This window comes from Bactrocera neohumeralis, chromosome 2 (assembly GCF_024586455.1).
Source record: "Bactrocera neohumeralis isolate Rockhampton chromosome 2, APGP_CSIRO_Bneo_wtdbg2-racon-allhic-juicebox.fasta_v2, whole genome shotgun sequence".
In the NCBI taxonomy this organism is placed as follows: domain Eukaryota; kingdom Metazoa; phylum Arthropoda; class Insecta; order Diptera; family Tephritidae; genus Bactrocera; species Bactrocera neohumeralis.
In genome coordinates this window covers 85,470,128-85,494,304 of record NC_065919.1, presented here as the reverse complement: position 1 = coordinate 85,494,304, position 24,177 = coordinate 85,470,128, and the positions used below count along the sequence as shown (strand labels likewise).

General features: G+C 38.6%; 1 protein-coding gene across 1 annotated transcript in view; it reads left to right on the top strand.

The window, feature by feature from the left end:
• Positions 1-12,836: 12,836 nt before the first annotated feature.
• LOC126751710 (polypyrimidine tract-binding protein 1) overlaps positions 12,837-24,177 on the top strand; it is a 523,263-nt gene continuing 511,922 nt past the window's right edge. Inside the window, exons 1-2 of the mRNA XM_050462189.1 lie at positions 12,837-13,225; positions 14,315-14,976. The gene's annotated coding sequence lies outside the window, so the exon portion shown is untranslated. The remainder of the gene's footprint in view (positions 13,226-14,314; positions 14,977-24,177) is intronic.

The following is a 24,177-nucleotide window of genomic DNA, read 5'->3' as shown; positions in this document are numbered from 1 at the left end:
AAATTGCTCAAAAACTCGAGAAAGGTGCTAGTGTTTCATCCTTAGCAAAGATTTATGGTGTGGCCAAATCAACAGTTTCGGGAATAAAAAAAAATGCTCGTGGTATTATATCCCACCTGGCAGTCGGAGCATCTAAGCGGAAGACTCTTAGAAAAGGCGAGTATCCCCGCATGGAGAAGATGTTATACAAGTGGTTTATAGCTCAACGAAACAAAAATTGTCCAGTTACTGGGGAAATGCTTAAGAAAAAAGCAATGAAGCTGCACGCTGACTTTAAGGAAAAAGAAGATAGCTTTCATGCCAGCCCCGGTTGGTTATCTGGATTTAAAACTCGCTTTGGAATCCGACTTTTAAAAGTGTGTGGCGAGAAACTTTCATCGGATATCCAGGCAACTGATCCCTTTAAGCATAAACTCAGAAACATTATTTACGAATTGAAGCTTTGCGAGGACCAAGTATATAACGCAGACGAGACCGGCTTGTTTTGGAAAATGCTTCCTGATAGAACGTATGTCAGTCAAACAGAAAAAACAGCTCCGGGAAGAAAAGCGGAAAAGGCCAGAATTACTTTTCTTGCATGTACAAATGCAACTGGTCAGCATAAAGTCAAACCGTTAATAATTGGGCATGCCAAGAAGCCGCGCTCTTTTAAGGCTTATGACATCCCGAAGGACTATCGGAACTCTAAGAATGCATGGATGACTGCCAACATTTTCAGAGAATGGTTTCACCATTGCTTCGTCCCTCAGGTACATTTATAATGCAACTTCTGACATTTTTGCAGAGCATTTTTCGATTTTAATTGATATTAGGTTCATAAGTATTTACTACAGAAAGGATTACCAGCCAAAGCTATCCTTTTGCTTGATAACGCCCCTTGCCATCCTCCAGAAGATGAACTTAAAACTGCTGATGGATCCATATTCGTGATTTATATTCCTCCAAATGTAACGCCTTTAATTCAGCCTATGGATCAAAATGTGATTCGCTTAACTAAGCTGTATTACAAAAAGCATCTCCTGCTTTTAGCTGTAGTAAAGGATGACATCACACAATTTCTAAAACATTTAACTTTAAAGGATGCTATATCAGTTTTAATGCTTGCTTGGAATCAACTGCAGGCAAATGCAATAGTAAAATGTTGGAAGCCTTTATTAGAATGCTTAAATACTACAGAAGCAAATTAAAGCGAGGATGAATACGATGATATTCCTTTGAGCTTACTTCGTCAAAAAATATTGCAGGAAAAATGGAAAGAAGTTCATGATATACAGGGTCTGCAGGGTCTGCAGGGCTGCATGTTGTATTACCGGAGGTAATTTTATTCACCCACTTGACAAGCACCTGTTAATAAAGTTTTTATGTGAACATTATTTGTTTTAGGAAATCTACACTGAACAAGATATTGAGAAGTGGAATTGAATCCAAGTTGACGAAGAAATTGATTTAGATAATTATGCCATGGATACTGAAGAATCTGGTGATGACAGCCAAGGCGAAGGACAGATCGGAAATTTAATAAAAGCTACTAAAGCCATTAAAAGCTTCGATATAGCTATCGCATGGGTTGAAGCTAACACTACTGACTATGCTGGCATACTAGTACTGAAAAGTCTACGCGAAAAAGCGGTCCAAAAGTCAATTTCCAAAATCAAAAAGCAAACATCTATTCGTAAATTCTTTCAATAATATGTATGTATTTTTCAAAAAATTACTTTATAAATATAACCTGTTTTGTTTACATAAACAAACATGAATTTAAAGCTAATGAACCAAGTTAAAAAAAATGTTAACCTTAACATAGTGAACAACCTCGATACTGCGAACGGCCTTGCAGAAATTAGTTCACTATATACAGACACCACTGTATATGTATTTTCATAGGGTTTCCTTTCATTTCAATAATAAAAAATTGAGGAATTACAACATAGTTTAATTAAATTAAAATTGATCCATGCACTTTTTCATTAAAGTTTCCATTTAAAATCTGAAGAAAAAACAACAACGATATTCCTACTTCCTTTATAGAAATAGACATTATAATGATTACCCAATGTTGCTGTGCTTATTTTCAGAATTTATCTCATCCTATATGAATCACTAAAAATATAAATATTTGTATCTTCTTTATTTTATTTATAGCTTTGTTGTTGCTTTATTCCGGCTGCAATGTCAACACATAAGAAAACAAGGCAAGTCAAGCACGTAATTCGACACCTGATTATGCTCCTCTACATCACTTGTCTCTGCTTCTGGGTTAACGAGCAATTTTAGAGCGACCAGCAGCAACGGCCAAATGGGCAGCCATGACAAGGATAATATAAAATTCCGATGTTAAGCAAATATTGTCTTTGAAGCAAGATAAAAAAGACAAAATATTATTATATGCTTTTAAACTGGTAAAGAAAGCACAATATTTCTGCTGGCATTTTGCCTTAGATAGATTGCCATGGCTATCAACAAATTCGTAAAATGACGCTTCGATTGGCTTACATGTACTTATATGTGCGTGTTGTTACATATTCTTCTTTTATAACCTGGACAGCATTCTTTAAATTTGCAAAAAAGTTTGGACTATAAAGAGATTTTAAGCTTCATTTAATCAAAAAATAATAATAGTAAAATCAGGGAAGTTGAAAAAAGTTACAGCTTTTCGAAAATGAGTGAAAATAATGAAGGAATTCGCTATATTTTGCAATTTTTGTATAAAAAAAAGGAAGAATGCCACGCAAGTCACCAACGAAATTTGTGAAGTTTACGGAGACGATACTGTATCAGTTCGTGTAGCACAACAATGGTTCGATGCACCTAACTCTGGTCAACCTATCGTTGAAAAAGTCGATGAAATTAAGAAAAAGATTGACCAGGACCGTGACGTAAGCAGCCATGACATCATTAAGGAACATAACATTCATCATCAAACGGTTTTTAATCATTTAAAAAAGGCTGACTACAAAAAGAAGCTCGATGTTTGGGTACCACAGAACTGCCTGTGAAAAATTCAATAGACCGAATTAACATCTGCGATTCTTTGCTGAAACGAAATAAAATCGAACCATTTCTGAAACGAATGGTAACAAGAGACGAAAAGTGGATCAAGTACGACAATAATGTGTGAAAAAGATCATGGTCCATGCGTGGTGAAGCTTAACAAATGGTCGCAAAGCCAGGATTGATGCCTCGAAAGGTTATGCTGAGTGTTTGGTGGGATTCGAAAGAAATCATCCATTATGAGCTGCTCAAGTCTGGTCGAACGATTGATTCTACATTTTACTGTCAACAACTGATAAGATTGAAGCAAGCAATCGAAAAAAACGGCCAGAATTGATTAACAGAAAGAGCTTTGTCTTCTATCAGGACAACGCTAGACCACACACATTTTTGATGACTCAGCAAAAACTGGAAGAGCTTGGCTGGGAAGTTTTGATGCATCCACTATATAGCCTTGACCTTGCTCCATCGGCCTGCCATTTGTTTCGGTCAATGCAGAACTCCTTTAATGGAGTAAAGTTGGCTTCAAGAGAAGCCTTGTGAAAATTACTTGTCGCAGTTTTTCGCCGAGAAAGCAAAAAAGTTTTACACTGATAGAATAATGACTCTATCGAAAAAATGACAAAAAGTACATATTTGGTTCGTTAAAGTTCATTATAAATATAAAAAAATAAGTTGAAGTTTGACTAGAAATACGAAAAAACTTTTTCGACTACCCACTACATTAGTTATACATAGTCAGGGGATATTTAATAAAAATGTATATATAGAACAAGTTGAATATGAAATATCAGTTCCTGGTATGTCATAATATTAAATGTATTGTAAATTAATATTCTAGACTTAAAGTGAGTGGATTTTGTAAGTATGTATATGAACGCTAAATATTCCTCTTAAGTCGCATACTTGAAGTTTAGGATTTTAAAGTAAAATTTTAAAATGTTTAGCTCAGTGAATCTTTCAATTAACTGTACTTTTGGTTTATATATGTATATGTACTCACAAATCTGATGCTGATTTGATATATTGACCCGAAATATTAATTTTCAATAAACAAAAAAATTTCATTAAATAATCGGTATTTTACTATTTTTCTTCTTATTAATGCATTTTACCATAATCCGGTAAACTACTGTATTTTTCTTTGTTTTCAACTTATTCAGCAATGCATTACAATTCACATTTGTGTTTTGCAAAGCTCCATTGCGCCAGCGTTGCATATTGCTTAATCTGCTTAGAGGCATATGCCGAGGCGTATGAGTAATTAGTGGTTTTTGTGCACTTAAAATTTCCTGGTTCGAGCGAGAAGCTTTGACAGCGAGGCGAGGCATCTGGCCTATCCTGTGGCTGTAAAACAATACTTTTGCACTCAAAGTATCAGCGGACACTGAATTTTCGATGCGCAGCACAGTGGGGCGCTGGGCAAAATTTGGAGCGAAAAAAAGCAAAATTTAGTAAAAAAGTATTTAATGAGCAATGTTTGATTTGTCGTCAACTGTACCAGGTAAGGTCGAAATTTCTTTTATTTAGTTGAAAAATATTGACATAAATCATTATTAAAATGGTTTCAAAGAATTCATCATCATCACAAAAGAAGAACTACAGCTAGCAGAAAGCCAAAATATTTAATCCAAAAATGTCTTACTTTATTATTTATTCTATATACAAACATTTTCTTATCGAATTCCAATAATATAAATGCACTGTGCAAGCATAACGGCAGCGCACAACCACACAGTGGCACCAGAGCACCAATACCGACTGAGGCCACCGGTGCAGCAGTGGCATTGGAAATCAAAAATTCTCATTTGCAGACGTCAAAAAAGAGCTTTGCCCTTGTTTTGGTGAAAACAATGGTGCAATGTGTGCAATGCAGTGCAAATCGGCTTAGAGGCGCCACCAACAGCTGCATTCGCACTAACTCCGTTGATGAAGTCACCTTTGGGGCAAAACACAAAAGCCTAAAATGAACTAAATTGTAAGGCTTGTTGCACTGAGCGTACCGTGTGTACAAGTGTTTATGTGTGTGGGTGTGTGTGGGGGTGTTAGCAAACACATACATAGATCTGTTCAACACTAAATTTCATTATGCTGACTTATGCTAACCCGGGTCTTGTATGTCCATTGTTGCGAATTTTATACCAGTGCCACCCATGAGCTAACTGTAAACTGACACAGGACTACGCTGCGGGCCAAATGCGTTGGTCAGAGTGCAGGTTGGGTTGCAACAGCACCGCAGGTATTGCAAGTATGGCTGGCAGCACAATTTCTACGCAGAAGAAAAATAATTCTGAAATTGAAATTCTCCCATTGGTGCAATGCAGCCAAGCGCAGCCTCAGCCGGTGCCATGGAAAGCAAATTTGCCAGTGAAATAGTCAATGGGAAGAAAGTAGTAAAGTGCATTATCTGCGTAAGTTTCTCCTCTGCTGTTTTGTGTTTTTTCCAGATTTTATATAATGCTATTTGAGGTTTTACCTTCGATAGTATTTGCCTGCTTTGCTGTTGTTTTTGTTGCAATGTAACGGCAAGCAAAGCAATAATTGTGCAAGTATTGCAGCAAATTTTTCCTTATTGCATTTGGACTTTGCAATGAGCTAATTGAAAAACACGAGAGCTCAAAGTTCACAAAGAAATTAAGAATGGCAAACATCTGCATTTGTGGTCCCGGTGTGTGGTCTGTGGGCAGAAGGCAGGTATTGGATATATGTGCATACATATATCACTGCATGTATATATGTATATTCAAGGCAGCAAAACATGCTTTTAATTACAAAAGTTCAGTATTTATATAAAATTCGCAATTATATTGGCATTTGAAGTAATTGCGAGAAGTCAAGTCAGAAAAATATCTTTTTTGTGTGAAAAATTTTAAAGGCATTTTATATATAGTACTTAAGTAACCGGTGATTAATTTGATTTGGCTCCACTTGGAGACTTCCGGTCCTTCTCCACCTGGTCTTTCCAACGGAGTGGTGGTCTTCCTCTTCCTCTGCTTCCCCCGGCAGGTACTCTTAGAGCTGAAGTGTTTTTATCCATTCGCACGACATGATCCAACTAGCATAGCCGCTGTATCTCAATTCGCGGAACTATGTCAATGTCGACGTATATCTCGTACAGCTCATCGTTCCATCGTCTGCGGTAATCAACATTTTCAATGCGCAAAGGACCAAACATCTTCCGCAGAAACTTTCTCTTGAAAACTCGTAACTCCGACTCATCAGATGTTGTCATCGTCCATGCCTCTGCACCATATAGCAGGACGGGGATAATGAGTGATTCGTAGAGCTTGGTCTTTGTTCGTCGGGAGAGGACTTTACCTCTCAATTGCCTACTCAGTCCGAAGAAGCACCTGTTGGCAAGAATTAGTCTGCGTTAGATTTCGATGCTGACGTTGTTGTTGGTGCTAATGCTGGTTCCAAGATAGATGAAATTATTTACGACTTCGAAGTTATGACTTTAAGAGTAACATGTGGGAGAAGTCGCTTATGCGACGACTGCTTGTTTCATGACAATTCTTTCGCCGCATTGTTGTTCTGTAGACTGGTAATTTTTATTCATATTCCTCCGTGGTCGGACAACGGAACGTTTGCTACATCGTCATCAATTGTGGAATCGGGTTCACCATCTCCAGCTGTTATGCTTTCCCTGCCATTCAGCAGGCTAGGGAAATGCTTCCTTCATAATTTCAGTATTCTCTGGTCAAAAGTCACTAGACCATCCCTGGGGTTCTACAAGAGTATGTTACCTTTTACGAGTCTCCGCATCTTTTCATAAAATTTTCCAGCATTACCCCTTATCAAGCTCTTCGTACTCACGCATATCGGCCCCTCTCCTTTTTTGTCTGCAAATGCGTCTCGCTTCCCGCTTCAACTCTCGGTATCTATCCCATCCCGCACGTTTTGTGGTCGATCGTAACGTTGCGAGGTAGGCAGTCTGTTTTCTTTCCACTGCGACACTGCACTCCTTGTCGTACCAGCTCTTCTTTTTCAAAAGAAAAATCCAAAGTCAATGTTTTCGTTTGCAGCTGTTCGTAAGCAACTTGAAAAGTCCCACAGGAAGGTTTCAGAAATGTGGATCTCGCGCGAGCTCACGACAAAAGTGTATACCGTGACACAAATCGATTGAACGAACTTAAAATTTTAGGAATTGGATTTCGAATTGATTACGAATTTTCCTTATTTTCAGATTTTGAGAAAAATCTCGTGAAAAAATTAGCGCCAACGAAGGTGTAAACGGCGAGACTGAAGCCTAATTTGAATCAAAATACAAATCGAATTTCAAAAATTTTAGCCAAAAAGTTGGAAGACGTAGGCTGCCATAATTCGCGGATCGTCTTAACTATTATAACTATGATAAAAATTAAATTCTATTTTGTCTAAAAATCTTAAAATTTCTTGAGCTTTTTAGCCAGCTTGCTCCTTGCTTATTTTAATTGAAATACGATTAATGACCACGAAATAAAAAACATGTACAAGTTAATTTCAAAAATAATGAAAATCAAATTTGAAAGACAAAGCAAAGCACATTTAAAGAGACAACACAATTCACGCAACAAAATTGATGAGCGAAGGTAATCAGGACTCACCGAGGCACTCAAACAGTGGCAGACAATTCCAGAAGTACACATTTGCATAAGAAGTCATAAAGAAAACTTAAAGCAAAGCGCTGCCGGGAGAGTTGTGAAGTAGATTCAATTTATCTCGATTTCCAAAGTGTGTTTCCCTTGTTTTTAATGGAAAAGTTTATTCGAATCGCAGCAGTTGCAAATGTAATTTTCATTAGCATTTGTTGCAGCTATTTGAATGCTAAATTAGCGGTCTAGTGTTGGTGCGGTGTGAAAGGGGAAGTTTGACGTGACGTGACGAGCCATTGCAGAGCATGCAATTGCTGCGCCGCATTCACCACCTGTCGGTGATTAAGCAAGCGGAGCGAAAGTTTTTTCCTTCTAATGACACTAAGAAGCCACTCGGGATGGACCCACGCTCACTCGACGAAGCGGGCGTGCAGCGCGCCAAAGTCAATTGCTGAGCAAATTAAGCAAATATTTTCGCTTTTCAGCAGCGCTAAAACGATTTTATGCTTTCATTAATTCTTTTCACATTGGTTTTGTCCAGAGTGAGCGCTGGCGCCAGCGCGTTCAGCTCAAATGCAAGGGTTCTCGTCTTCTTTGATTTGTGTAAATACATTTTACAGCGCTAAAAACGTAAATTAAATCTGTGCTCTCTCACACCCTCCCGCTAATCGTGCGCTAAAATTAACTTTAAAGCAAACTTAATTAATTTCTTTTGCTGCTGCTGGAAAAACTGTGTGGCTGCACATCCCCTTTGCTAGCGACTCACTATTTATTATGACAGCATTAAATTAATTAACCGAGGTAATTACTTACAAGCGCTCTTCTAGGCGGCAAATGAGTGAGTGGCCACTCGAGCGGCGGCCGCACAAAAGATAACGGCAAGTATTTGTCATTTAATCGCGTCCAAAGTTGTTGGAACTACATAAAAAAAAAAAAAGACATACTAGTGTGGTGAACCTACTAAGCAAGATTTGTAGAACTACTCATGCATTGTAAATGTATTGCACTGGACGTTGCAATTTCCAACTCCACTGGTGCACTCAGTGGCCTTTCGCATTAACGCAGAGGGTTGGCCATCTTCCGGTGGTCCATGTTCGTAGCGCCACTAAGATTTGTTATTCTTCTTGTGAGCTTTTAATTAAAAACTTTAAAGCAAATGTCTCGCTACTCACCATAATTTATACTCAGCGATTCTTCATTTAATTTTTCTATTTCAAAAGACATTTATTCTTTCTGTGCAAGTCCGCAGCGGTGTATCTAGGTAGGTTGGTAACGCTTTTAGGCCGCTTTCGTGTGTGTGTTATACAAGTATGCTCTAGTGTGAAAGTAATTTTTTAGAAATTACAGAATATTTCAATTAAATGGTTTAACTTAGATATACGTTGAGAGAAGCGGTTGGGTGCGAAAACTTAAATGTATGAAAAATATGTGTCTAAAATTGTTAGAAGAACTGAAAAAAATAACCGAAGTGATACGTATGAGGAGAGATCTAGGTTTTTTCAACGCAATTCCATCTAAATCTATAAAATAAAATAATATAATATTAAGTAAGAGCTATTAGCCAGAGCTGATGATAATCGGATTTCAGCGGTTTTTGACATCAACTTATGGCTGCACGAATGAAGTAGGGAAGAGGAAAATGGAGGAATCTTTATAAGAAATGTATATAAGGGAAGTGAGAAAACCACAGACATATATCCACCTAAGTAACATAAAATTATTAAAGGAGGAGTAGTTAATCGGTGGTAACAAAACAGTGAACTTTTAGATGTCTGATGGTATGTATGAATGTTCTGCGTAAGATTTATAATCATTTGTTTATTGGCAACGATGAATACCGCAGTCGATAGAACGATGAGCTATTTGAGATATACGAAGGCATTGACATAATTCAGCGAATTAAGAGACAGCGTCTACTCTGGCTAGGTCATATCGTCCGATTAGATGAAAATACTCCAGATCTGAGAATTCGACGCAGTGCTCCCCTGGAGAAGGAAGGAAGACCTCCACCAAACCAAAAAGTGTTGAGCCGATCCATAAGAGATCATGAAAACGCTGTTTCTTTAACTTTTTCTATGTTATCGTCATTAAAAGAGGTAAATGGATCACACGTTTGAGAGAAGTTTTCGATTTTTTTCGACTTTCGCTGAAAGCTTCGTATCACTCAAATGTATGTATTCGTGGTAAAGTAGAGCTGCAGCTGATACTTTTCTAGCGATTCAGTGGTACAATTTCATTGAAAACACAAGTAAGGAAGGGCTAAGTTCGGGTGTCACCGAACATTTTATACTCTCGCATGGTAAAGTGATAATCGAGATTTCATAATACGTCATTTACATATTTTTCAAATACCGTATTTTTGTAAAGTTTTATTCCGCTATCATCATTGGTTCCTAATGTTTATACTCGTATTATACAGAGAAGGCATCAGATGGAATTCAAAATAGCTTTATATTAGAAGAAGGCGTGGTTGCGAACCGATTTCACCCATATTTCGTACATGTCATCAGGGTGTTAAGAAAATATTATATACCGAATTTCATTGAAATCGGTCTAGTAGCTCCTGAGATATGGTTCTTGGTCCATAAGTGGGCGGCGCCACGCCCATTTTCAATTTTTAAAAAAAGCCTGGGTGCAGCTTCCTTCTGCCACTTCTTCCGTAAAATTTAGTGTTTCTGACGTTTTTTGTTAGTCGGTTATCGCACTTTTAGTGATTTTGAACATAACCTTTGTATGGGAGGTGGGCGTGGTTATTATCCGATTTCTTCCATTTTTGAACTGTACATGGAAATGCCTGAAGGAAACGACTCTGTAGACTTTGGTTGACATAGCTATAGTAGTTTCCGAGATATGTACAAAAAACTTAGTAGGGGGCGGGGCCACGCCCACTTTTCCAAAACAATTGCGTCCAAATATGCCCCTCCCTAATGCGATCCTTTGTGCCAAATTTCACTTTAATATCTTTATTTATGGCTTAGTTATGACACTTTATAGGTTTTCGGTTTCCGCCATTTTGTGGGCGTGTCAGTGGGCCGATTTTGCCCATCTTCGAACTTAACCTTCTTATGGAGCCAAGGAATACGTGTACCAAGTTTCATCATGATATCTCAATTTTTACTCAAGTTACAGCTTGCACGGACGGATGGACAGACGGACAGACAGACATCCGGATTTCAACTCTACTCGTCGCCCTGATCACTTTGGTATATATAACCCTATATCTGACTCTTTTAGTTTTAGGACTTACAAACAACCGTTATGTGAACAAAACTATAATACTCTCGTTAGCAACACTGTTGCGAGAGTATAATAAGGCAAACTACACTTTGATGATAAGAAACACCAAAAGGCTTACCTTCTCCGTTGTAAAAAAAAAGGAATAATAAATGATCCAGTTCGACTCAAATGGGAACAGATGGTATAACCTGTTTGTTATTTTTCCAATCACGAAGAAGTAGGTTGCAGAAGTTCTAATTAAAACTTATGAGAGGATTCTTGCAGGGATTTGTCTAAAATTTCAACACTTTGTTTCTCTACCGATAAAAGGAATTTTGAAGAAAAAGTTAAGTTAAAATTATATCATTGAAATGTTGATGGGCTTCAAAATCCTGCAAATATAGTTTTATATTAAAAATTAACTTTTTCTGGAACCTTCAGAATGGCTTATAAATAACAATTATAAGAATATAAAATCTCTATATGTACATGTTATGTAATTAAGCTTCTGTTAACTAATAGATTCCAACTATCAATCTACACTATTCTCAAAACAATGTTCAATTTTATATTTGTAAAGGCCAACATTTTTATATGACAATAAATCATCGTTTCATTAGCTCCAACCATTCCTACTGGGCACTTACATATGAGTTCATCGAAACGCTCTACAAGTGAAAGCGATAAGGCTGACTGCCAAGCTAAATTATGTTACTGCTGTTCGTGCAACAGTTTTCCATAGCGCGTCACCCGCACAGACCATGTGATTTCCACAAATGGCAAAGAGCAAAAACACCACGCGCTCTCACATGGCCCAGCTGTGCTCCGATTTGCTAGCGACTCTCAGTTAGTCGCTTCGTACACTGTGGTGAGTTCGCTGCAAGGAAGCTGATGTGTGTTCGTATGGCCTAATAAATATGAGTTGCATATATTTTGCTAAGGAACCGTTGTCACTAATCTGTATTACTAATTTTAACAAATTTGAATCATTTTGTTTTTCGATTCAGAAAATGCAATGTACCAAATTAAAGAGGAATTACGAAATTTTTTCGACCCGACGACGCTTGTTGTCTTAAGCTTATAATTAAAATATACTTCTAAAATGGTTTCGATGACAACTTTTGTTAGATAAGTCATTGTTAATCATCATACATTTAGTTGAAAACTCCCTTCATAAATCCATTTGCAGTGTCACTGTCTCAGTCAGTTTTTTTATTTTTTTTAATTTTTCTACATAACCTATAAGCTTTGGAGCTCAGAAAATTGTTTTGCAAATCTACGAAATTCCGTCCAAGGTACTTTGAAGTCAAGCAAGTGTGCTTCTTCTCCCTCGGCGCTACAAACATGCTTTGGGTCGGGAGAACACGTCAAACAAGTGTTAGGTCTCTACCATTCATTTTGAAAGTTTTTATTAAGTAGACACATTTTTAAAAAAATATAACAGTTTTAAATACATTGCATGCTCGGTGAAACAAATCTAGAATTTTCGGTCAACAACATCTTTTAATAGATTACAACTTTACCTAGGTTAATCTGGTAGGCCACATGTAGACCAGTGGGGTCCTTTGAGATACCAGATGGAGTTTATTTGCTGGGTCCAAGAGTTGTCGTCATACTTAGGATGCCTGCGCTTGACGTGAATTTTAACAGACTCTGAGGCCTCACTATCGATACCTTCTCCAGTGTATCATACCGTAGGGTCCCCAGATGCTTACAGCGTAGTCTTTCCAACTTTGCCACCTTTCTCAGGTTTTTCTTGAGAAAATTATTTCTTTCAGTGCTTTTGCCATAAGATTCCAACTTCGGAGAAAAGTGCGCAACCGCTGAGAATTTTCCATAGCGAAGAAACATACAAAATATTTGGTAAAACCCAACAGCACACCGCCCTCCGGGAGACACATTTCAGCAAAAGTTTACGCTCGCCAACTTAAATGAGGTGAGTTTATATACACCACGAGAGAGCCGAATGTCAGAGTAAAATATAACAATAATATGCCAGCGAATACAAAGGTAAATACGAATGTGTTGTCGCTGGATTGGTGAGCGAGCACACAGTGGAAAAAGTAACAGCTGCAGCATTTAGTTCGAATACTGAAGGCGCTGCAGGATTCATGCGGGTTTCATATTGTCAACCGAATATCGCATTTATTTTGTGAATAAATATTCTTAATAATTAAATTGCTTGACAGACGGACACGTTGAAAGTAGCGAAAACAATTTGATGGAAATTAAAGGTGAAGTGTTTTGTGAGCAAAGTGAAAATCTAACAAAAAGCTATCAAGTGATAGCAACAACTACGCGCAGGAAACCAAAAAGTGCAACAACAACAACAAGAAATAATGGCAAACGTATGGTCACAGAAAGCGTCGTGAACAAGTGAGCTCAGTACAAAAACACGCAGAGCGTGAAGTGAGTAGACGCCGAGTACGAACGGGAGAGTTTCAGTGAGTGTATTTTCAGTGCACAAACACACATGCACATACACACACACACAAGTGCACGCGTACATCAGCAGGTTTAGCGAGGTGTAAGTCCACTGGCGGCCGGGTGTGCGTGTGAGTGAGCTTGTGCACCGCCACAAGCAGCATCAGGCGACGAAGCGTTGACTTTCGCGTTACAAACGTGCATGCAAAGCACAGGCTAAATCTAAAAAGTGTAGAAAAATAAACGAAAATTCACAAACCAATGCATAGGTGTAAAAAAACGTGCGTGTATTTGTGCGGTGTTAGCGTGTTGCGAAGTAATTAACACACGCTACTGCCGAGTGATTTCTGACTTGCCTATGATGCGGCAAGCAAAATATTAGGTTGATTAGCTGCCAGCGCGCAACAACAAAACAAAAGCACCTGTGCACCAGGCAGGCAATTCGCCACGAAAGCAAAAAAGCAAGCAAACCGAGCAAGCAACCACCTCAAACACACACACACACACACCCAAACCCATCTAACCCACCGGGACAAGCGACAAACGTGTCAGGTGAGGTGAAAATTGAACTTTGCCACAGCAGTGGCGCAACAAGAGCGCGGCCAGCGCTTGCTGTGTACGTGTTGCATATACTGCTGCACGTTTGGATGTGTGTGCGTGTGTGCGCGTATGTGTGCAAAGATCCTGTTGCTTGATTGTCAACGTGCATTGGCAGTGAAAATGCCTCAATAGGCATTCGAGGGCGACTCATTGGCATGCCCCAGCGTAAGCGCCGCTTAATGACTACGCGGCCACAAAAGTTCATTTGCACCGTTACGCCCCTGCCGCAGCAAATGAGGTGCGTGTACTGAATTAATTTAATTGTAGCCTGCAATAAATGTAAAAGTATGCATGGCATATTGCTTCAAGGATAAGTTCTACTTGCGTCCTCCTCCGCGCCCGCACCCGCACCCGCTCGTGTCTTTTTTTTCGTGTCTGTGTGTGTGCATGTGTATGTGCAATAAGTAGGTGAAAGCGAAAAATTGTATTCGTCAAATAATTACGTAGCATATGACGGCAGCTATTTTTCTATTTCTCTACTTTTCATGTTTTTTTTGCTGTCGCACAAGCTGACAGTTTCAACACGTTACCTGCGCGCACAATAGTTCCACTTACCCACACACAGTTACCTAGACAAGTACAATTGTATGTATGTGCATACGAACATTTTTAACTAAGCATATGTAACGACGACGCCGAACAACTCAAGCGACCACTCAATCATCCAGCCCACCTAGCAAAGTGCGAAGAGACTTGTGAAACTGTCGCGCCCAGTCAAGCAGCCAAGCAGTCAAGCAGTCAAACACCGACCCAAAGCATTTCGTCATAATTGCTGTCGCCCTGTAGAGTAGCAGTGCCGCCTGTCGGCCCGTCAAACCTACCGACCGCCCCACTGACCGCCTCACCAGCTGGTTTAGGGCACGACTCGTCAGTCGTCGGCCGCCGTGCGACACCGTCTGTCGCCGCTAATACTTGCAAGTATAAAAGTCAGCAACAACGGTGACATAAAGCAGTGCGAAACCCACCACAAACACGCCAGCTGAGCGGCAGCCGAGCAAGCTGTAGCAGCAGCAGTGGATTTAACGCTGACGCTTAGCATTCATAGGAAGCCCTAGAAAGGCAACTCACACACGTGTTGTGTGCTTTGTATTTCTCGCCTTCGCCTTTCCATTGAAAGGACTCTCGCCGTGGCCACACATACTCAACGCGTACACGTTGGCAGCACAGGCAGGTAAGTGCGCTTAATTTGCTTGTGAAATTAGTAAGTCTAAAAATTCTCAACTAATCTGCTCTGTCACTCTACAATCCACTTACTATTTGGCGTAGCATTTTCTCTCTTCAAATGTTCTATTTTGCGTAGTACTTCTTAGTCTCTTAAAACTCTAATGAACTATGTTAATCTCTATACTGAAACTAATTTTTGTACCATGTCGTCTTAACTATTTGTAACTACTGTGTACCTTACTTAGTCTCTAAACATCCCACTACCAAAAACTCTAACTGAACTCTAGAGTTTTTGGTCGCTGTCTTTTTATTGGAAAAACTCTTCAACAACTCTTCTTTACGCACTTATTTATGCACCTACATTTGACTCGTATGCACGAACACACATTGACATATCCGTTCTCTGTAGTCTCGTGTATTACCAATTCTATTTACACTTTCGATTCATTTCCGTTTCCGAGTGTTTCGTTTCCGTTGCGAGTGTCGACCCTTATCAACAATCGAACAGCACAGCGGGCAATAAATAGCCAAGCAGCCAAGCGGCCAAGTGAGCAGCTCGCCCACAAAGGTAGCAGCGCGCAGCGAAAAGCCCAGACGGACGACACATTTAAGCGGCTCAGCCGAAAAGCCAAAGCTACCGGATATCATGTCCTTGCCTATTGACTGGCAAGTGGTCTCAACTTAACTCATTCGTTGACTTTTCGCTCAGTCGGCGGCATGAGACGCACTCAAAGCCAAAGCATAAATGATGAATTTCAACAGAAAACTTACGAAAGTCACAATAAAGTGGTCTGCTGTACGCTCTTCGTGAGAATGACAGTCGTTTTAACTTGTCAAACTGTTGCAGAAATTTCGGCGCAGCCTTGAAGTATGCAATGCGTGTGGTGAAGGAAATCAAACTTGTTAATCGCAGTCCTGCAGGCGTCTAGATTTAGTATGGAAATCGGCAGCAAAATAAAACAGTGCGAGCACAGTGAGGAACAGTAACATTAAAGGATGAGCGTAAAGTGGATATAGCCAATATAATTTCGAAGAATCGGTGCTTTAATACATATATTTGTTAAACCTGCTTTCAAAATAATTGATTGTAATTTTTATTGTATATTTTTCTAAAATAAATATACGCTAAACTTTCTAGTTCTTAGTTGTTTTTATTTTCAGGAGATATAGAAAATTTTAATTGAAAAGTCCTTCGCATAGATGGCGCTACTAGAATTAGATCCATATCAATTTTAGCTAGCACTAACCTTCAAAAGGCATGTGTATATGTAAATAAGCTGTCGGATCATTAGTTTGTAAATCATATCATTTTGAGTCAAGAAAATTTTGTTATTATGAAAAAAGTGGATAAAAAGGAATTTCGTGTATTGATGAAATATTGCCTTTTGAAGGGAAAATACAGTTGAAGAAAAAACTTGGCTTGATGACGAGTTTCCAGACATTGCCCCAGGAAAATCATCCATCAATGATTGGTGTGCTTAGCTTAGACGTGGTTAAATGAGCCATGAAGACAGTGAACGCGATGGACGTACAAAAGATGTGGTTCCCGACCAAAATCACACAAAAGTCCACAAAATAATTTTGGATGACTGTAAAGTGAAGTGCACTGCAGACACAGGCAGGTCTGCATCATATCATTCACAAATATTTGCGTATGATAAAGCTCTGTGCAAAGTGAGGACTGAAAGGGCTCACTTTTGACTAAACTCAACGACGAGTTGACGATTCGAAGCAGTGTTTGGAGTTGTTCAAGCATTATAAACCCTAGTTTTTAAGTCGATATGTGACAATGGATGAAACATGACTCTATTATTTCATTCCTAAGTCCAATCGACAGTTACACGTTGAATCCGTTCCAAAGCTTGGAAAAACGCAAGAGTCGGCTGACAAGGTTATGAGGTCTGTAGTTTTTGATGCGCATGGAATAATTGAAATTGTCTTGGAAAAGGAAGTACCATCAATAGCGACTACTAAATAGCATTATTGGACCGAATTCTCGAGATCTGGCCCGAGTGACTATTTTTTGTTCTCCGATAACAAAAGAATGCACGCTGGGAAGACAGTTTCGTGGAATAAAGAGGTGATCGCTGAAACTGAGTCTATTTTTAAGCAGAGAACAAATCGTACTCAAAAATGGCATAGAAAGTTGAAGGATTCCTTAAAGGGAATCAAAAAAATAAGAAGCCATATGTATCAAAAGTAAACTGACTTGATTCGAAACTACGAAAAAAGTAAAAACGTAATTTCAATGTTATGAAAGGTATAAAAATGAGGCACCAGGGTTTCCGTATATAAAAAGTAAATCTCCCAACACTTTTCTATTCTAAAGAAAGGGAAATGATTAAATCTCTTTCTACTAAAAACAACCCAAATTTGAATACATTGATTAACTAAAATGTAGCATAAATTGCTGGAAAAGTTGGAGAGCCCCATGAAATATTTATAGATATTTACGAGAGCGTCTTATGATCTTTCAAGTATGCCGTTCGTATGTATAAGAAAAGTGACCTAACAATACAAAAGCTAAAATTTCGCATAGTACCAACTTGTAGACAACAAATTTTGGCACAGAAGCCTCACATGACATTACTTGATCCTTCAATTTTGGCGGCAGATTTGAGAAAAATCTCTATTCGAGTTATTCGTCCAAGAAGAATAAAAATGATGACTTATATTTTAAGCGCAAGTGCCACAATATTTCTGGTATGACATTCCTAGCCCACAAAACAATGGCTTATCACATTTGTTGAAATCTGCCCTCGCGCGCCATTTTTCACTTTCAAACATATGTTTTCCAACCCATTGTACAAGTGTTCGCCGAGTTTAACAACATTTGCACTGTCGAACACACACAAATCGACACAAAAACTGTTACACATATCCAGCCGAGCGGATCTATGTAATACTTTTGGATATTCACAGTTATTTATTCACCACCATACCCAAAAAAGGGATTTTCCCACCACAAAATCCGGCCAAATTTTTATTATTTCTTTCGGGGTTTTTCACACTTTTTGCTTCTTTCCCTTCTTAAGTTTCTTTTTATGTTCAACACATTTACTGTTATTGTTGTAAGGGCTTTCATATGTACATACACTCAAATGCTTCTTTTGTTATTTTTGTAGACTTTTGGTGAAATTTTCCTTCATAAACGATTGGGTTGTCGACATGTGAAGCCAATTTGAGCACTCATTTTCTCGATTGTTTGCTCATTCTGACTTGTGTCGTGATGTGAATTGGCTCTTTATGTGTTGGCCAGTGTGCTTGCGTGTGGTGCTTCCTAAAAGAAATCCCCATTAGAAGTCCATTAATTAAGTTCACTTTCATTCATACCCGATAGGAAAGTGAATTAGTTTTGAATAGTGAAATTTAAATTGGATTTTGAACTAGTTACATGACTTTCTTGTTTGCTTTCAATTCTAGAAAGAGGACAAATATTTCTAAATCGAAAATACATCCAGTACGCTTTTTTAGAATTTCTTACTATGGGCCAAAAATAGTAAGAATTTGTTCGTAATTTTAAAATTTTGAATTTATACTTCAAAATCTATGTCGTCCCCCCAAAGTAATCCCATTTGGCCACAATATACTTCAATGCGCCAAGCGATTCAATCGACTCAGAACGGTTTCTCCAGAGCAGTCGTTTGAGTTTGCTAGATAGTCAGAAGTTACGCGTGGGTAAATCAGGCGAATATGGTGTTTGCGGACCAAGATTGGTTAAAAATTTGGCGAAGAACTCAATGGCGAATTATCCTGGTGCAAACACTAAGATTTGTCGGTTCATAGTTTTGGTCTCTTTTTACGAATACCTTCGTGCAAACGACGCATAACACTCAAATAGTATCCTAGTTGACAGTTTAACCGGTAGGAAGGTATTCGAAGTGCTCTACACCTCGATAATCGTATAAAACTGTCAACATAACCATGATGTTTAACCAGCTTCGACGTGATTTTTTCGGCTACAACTCAGATTTGCCACAATATTCGGCCGATTGATCATGTGTTTTCGGGTCGTAAGCATAGATCCAAGGCTCATCGTCAGTAATAATACGTTTCATGACATCCTGGTAGTCGGAAAGAATTGTTTCCCAGACGTTAACGTGAGGCTATTTTTCGAAAAAACTTAGAGATTTTGGAACCAATCGTGCTTTCACTTTTCTTAGACCCAAACGATCTTCCAAATGGTTTTTACTGATCCTTCCGATATTCCAATGATGTCAGTAAGATCTCTTACTGTAAATCGTCGATTCTCAAGCTTAAATTCCTTTCCTTTATCTTAGTGACGTGTTGATCTTTAGTTGATGTTGATAGCCTAGACATGGATCGTCGTCAATGCATTCTCGAACCTCTTTGAATAATTTGAACCAATCAAAAACACTTGCTCAAGAAAAACAATTATCCCCAAAAGTCTTTTCCAACATTCTGAACGTTTCGGCACCAGAAATTTGATTTCATTGATCGTAAACGCACTAAATTTTCCGGCTCCTTAGCTATTTGTGTAAGGTTTCTTATATCCTATTCAAGACTGGTTAATTTAAAAGTCTAGCAAGAGTTCTTTTAAACCCACAAAATGGGAAAATTTAAGTGATTCTGAGCGCTGAGAAATTTTTAAAAGAATGTGATTGAAGAGTAATATAGTATATCTCATCGATGTAGGGCGATTAAGCAAATTTTTTAGTTGATCTGGTTTATACCTTGGAAACAAATATAACGAGGTTTTTGATTACTTTGCAGGGAAAACAGCGTTACATTACTAATCAATCATTTCTTTACTGGAAGAACCATAGTGTATAAGTCACCATAATCTTAAACTATTTTGTAGCAGAACGATTTTAATATTAATCTCCTATAGATAGTTGTCTACATCGACATTTCTATTCCGCTTTTCCAATAATTTTACTGAATCCTCAATCTACTGAAAACCCCTTACGTTTTATTTGGAGAGATCAAGTTTCAAAGTTTTTGACTTTGCTTCGTTTGATTCTTTTTATTTATATTGAAGACAGATCAATCGAGAGATCTGTTGTTAGAACATTAACCAAGCAGTCGATCATACTCAGAAACACAGAACACATAATATAAAAAACTTTTAAGACGTGGACTAATACACAGGCTATCATGAATGAGAGTTAAAGGTATAGGTTTCTAAGAGAAGCCGCTTCCAAGTATGTTTCATGTTAATAATCGGCTGAGGGTGCTGAGGGTTATACAAGGGATAAGCCTTGATACTTGTGTGAAGAGCACAAACTGTCGACAAAACTAGGAGATTTCGAATACACTATGTATTTATATATTATCCAAGTATATGATACATAACAAATGAAGACTTTCAATGCAAATAACAATCCAATTAAATTTAATTCAATGAAATCGCACACCTTGCAACATTTCCAAACTGATTGCATAATAATAAGAAAATAAAGAATAAACCTGGAAAACTATTTGATTGTAGGTTTTTGTGTGTAGTTCTCATGTTGTTAAATAATATTTATGCAAAACATTGGTCTAAGCTGGAATAATATTTTGTTGCTGTATAAATTATTCGACTACTGCTGATGAGCGAAACGGACGGAAAACGAATGGCATGGCCACGGAGTAAGGAGAGGAGCGACTTTGAATAATCTAAGCTGTGTTATGGGCAGCCAAGATTGAGTAAATGTTACAGATACATGCTATTTATTTACATAGAACCACGGGTGGGTGGGCAAATGTGTTCGCTCGTCACGTGGGCATTGAGAAAACAATGCATGCAAATGGAGACAAAGCACACTTAGGCGCTTACTGCACGAGGGGAGGAGAAGCTGGTGGCGGAGGAGCAGTGTGAGTAGTGTCACTAAATGGAATAGAACATAACCGAGCCAACCACCAACAGTCCGAGACCGACAACGCACCACACACAGCTGCAGACGGGCATAACATGGTCTGCGCGCCAGTGAAAGGGCCCCGGCCACCGTGAGAAGCGTTCAATTTCATAGCTTTTGGGCGCCACGTGCTGCCTTTCTGCCGTTCGGACGGTCAGGCTGTCACAGTGACATTTTAAGGCTGTCGTGTGTGGCTGGGGTGCGTGAAGCAGGATGTGGGCGAGGACAATATGCGCAAAATAGGGCAACAGACAACAATGAAACCAACACAAATATGCATTTGTATGTGTATGTGCGTTAGTGTGTCCGATGTGTAGTGAAAAAACGAAAACTATTAAAAGCATTGTCGCTGTCGAAATAAAAGGCGACAACGGCTTCGCTGACAACAAACATGCTTACGTATGTTGGCAGCATAAAGCAAAAGCAACAACGACTACATGCGATTGTGCAAAGATTGTGGAAAGTTCCACATCGATGACACCATCTCTCACTTCATGCGCATTGATTTTGTGCCAGAGTGTGACTCCTGTTGCGCTTTTTACTTTTGTCTGCGCGCCTTTTTATTTATTTCAGCTGTGAGTTCGTCTGAGCAGTGGGTCTTCACTCCTATTGTATGGCACATATGTGTGTATTCATTGAAGTTTTTATTGAATATATGTGTGTGTGTGTTGTTGCATGCCATTCAGGAGATGCGACAGGTTGGCCACGGTGTGCACTGTTATTTTATAGCGTTTACGGCGCAACTTACGACACATTGTCATTGTCACAGTTCACTTCCGCTGACCGTTACATACCTGCATATACATGTATGTACAAGCTGTAGCTACCCAGCAGTAAATGGGATAATCGTGCGATTAATCTTTGAGTGGAGAGATAAAAGGAGGGCTATAGGTATATCTATGTGAGGGCTTAGTAAAGTAGAGAAATTATCGCTATCATAACAATTACATTCTTTGAGAGGTGTTTTTTTTATTGTTTTTTTTATATATTGCAGCCCAAGGTGTGACAATTCTAAACTAATAATAACAATAATCACATTGCCTCTCAGTTCCTGAGAACTAAGTAATAACCAATATTATCTCTGATCCTTTTGAGTGAAGCTCCTTTTGTTATTGTGAAAAAATGGTTCAAAAAGATGCGTGTTGATAAAATATTGTTTTTGGAAGTGAAAAAATACATTTGAAGCAAAAATTGGCTTTATGACGAGCTTCCGGACACTGCTCAGGAAAATAAAACCGCTCATTTGGTGAAATGAGCACCGGAGAGGGTGAACGCAGTGAACGCCCAAAAGAGGTTGTTACTAACGAAATCAACAAAAAAGTCCAAAAACTAATTTTGGATGACCGTAAAGTGAAGTTGTTCGAGATAGTAGGCACTCTAAAGATATCAACTGAACGTGTACACAATATCATTCAGGAATATTTGGGTATGAGAAAGCTCTGTGCAAAGTGGGTGCCTGGAAAAACGCAAGAATCGACTGGTAAGGTTATGTGGTCTATATTTTAGGATACGTATGGAATATTTTTATTGACTACTTTGCAAAAGGAAGGACTATCAACAGCGACTATTATATAGCGTTATTGGACCGTTTAAAGGACGAAATGGCCGAAAAACGGCCGCATTTGAAGAGAAAGGAAGGGCTTTTCACCAAAACAGTGCATCGTGCCACAAGTCAGTGAAAATAATGCAAAAAATCCACGAATCGGAATATCGAAAAGTTGGAGAATCCCACTTTAAGAGTGTTGATTAAAAATAGAGTGTTTTACTATGGTATGGTAACTTTTAAGAAACAACACCACACTACATCAAACTTTGTTTTGTGTGAAAGTATTTTTCCGTAAGATAATTTTGTTTATACAACGATTTTTATAAAACATAAATCTAAATAAAACAAGTAAGAAAGGCCTAAGTTCGGGTGCAACCGAATATTTTATACTCTTCCAACTTGCAACAAACAAAGCCAGGGCAATACCTTAGGTGGGAAACGTTTACTATAGAATCGGAATCCATTTTATATATATATATATATAATATATAACTCATACACTGACCAACGTATTCGGCATAAGCCTTAGAAAAACGAAAATCATTATAAATACATATGTAGTATGTGAGAGTTGGGGTAGTGTCGACCCGATTTTATCTATTTTTGCCAATGCAACATGTGTAACTAGGTGTGTTCAAAAAGTATTCGGAATTTTGAATTTTCGCGGGTTCGGTATATTCGAATTTCGAATTTTTTGTGGCGTTATGTTGGTACTCATGTCTCTCACTTATGCCGACAAGCTCGGCCATTTTGAATGCTCATTTAATTGTTGACAGCTGCTTTGCTTGCACGTGTTTTGGATCGTCTTCGATTTTTACCTATTCAAAAAAATGGATCAAAGAACCTGTATCAAATTTTGTGTGAAAAACGAAATTAAGTGCGCGGATGCATTCCGAATGTTGACTGTGGCATACGGAGAAGCTACCTTGGACCGAAGCAACGTTTATCGGTGGTACAAAATGTTCTCAGAGGGCCGAGAAGATGTGAACGACAAAGAGCGTGCCGGACGCCTGAGCACTTCAACAACAGACGAAAAAATTAATGAAGTGTAGAAAATGGTATTAGCCAATCGTCGAACCACCGTTAGAGAAGTTGCTGAGGACCTAAACATATCAATTGGCTCGTGCCATTCGATTTTTATCAATGATTTGGGCATGAGACGGATCGCCGCGAAATTCGATTTTGCACCACGATAACGCCCCTGCTCACACATCGTTGCTTGTGCGCGACTTTTTGGCCAAAAAGAACACACTAATGATGCCGCAGCCAACGTATTCCCCAGATCTGGCCCCCTGTGACTTTTTCTTGTTCCCTAAACTGAAGAGGCCCATGAAAGGACGACGTTACGCTTCTCTTGACGAGATAAAGATGGCGTCGAAGGAGGAGCTGAAGAAGATAAAAAAAATGAATTTTTGAAGTGCTTCGAAGATTGGAAAAACCGTTGGCACAATTGTATAATATCTCATGGGGATTACTTTGAAGCGGACAAAATAGATATTCATGAATAAATAAATAATTTTTGAAAAAACACAAAATTCGCGATACTTTTTGAACACACCTCGTATACCCTCAGCAATCATACAGAGAAAAGTCAGCTGGATGTTCTAAAATCCTGATGTTAGTTATGCGGGGGCTAAGTAAAGTGCTCGCCTAATTTTATCCATTTTATGCATAAGATACACTGATATCAGTCAAACACACTCTTTGAATTTTAATTAATAGTGATAACTTCCGTCAACCGGGAGTTCGAACATCTGTGCGTTAGGTATATGGGGCCTAAAGGAAGTATTGATCACATCAA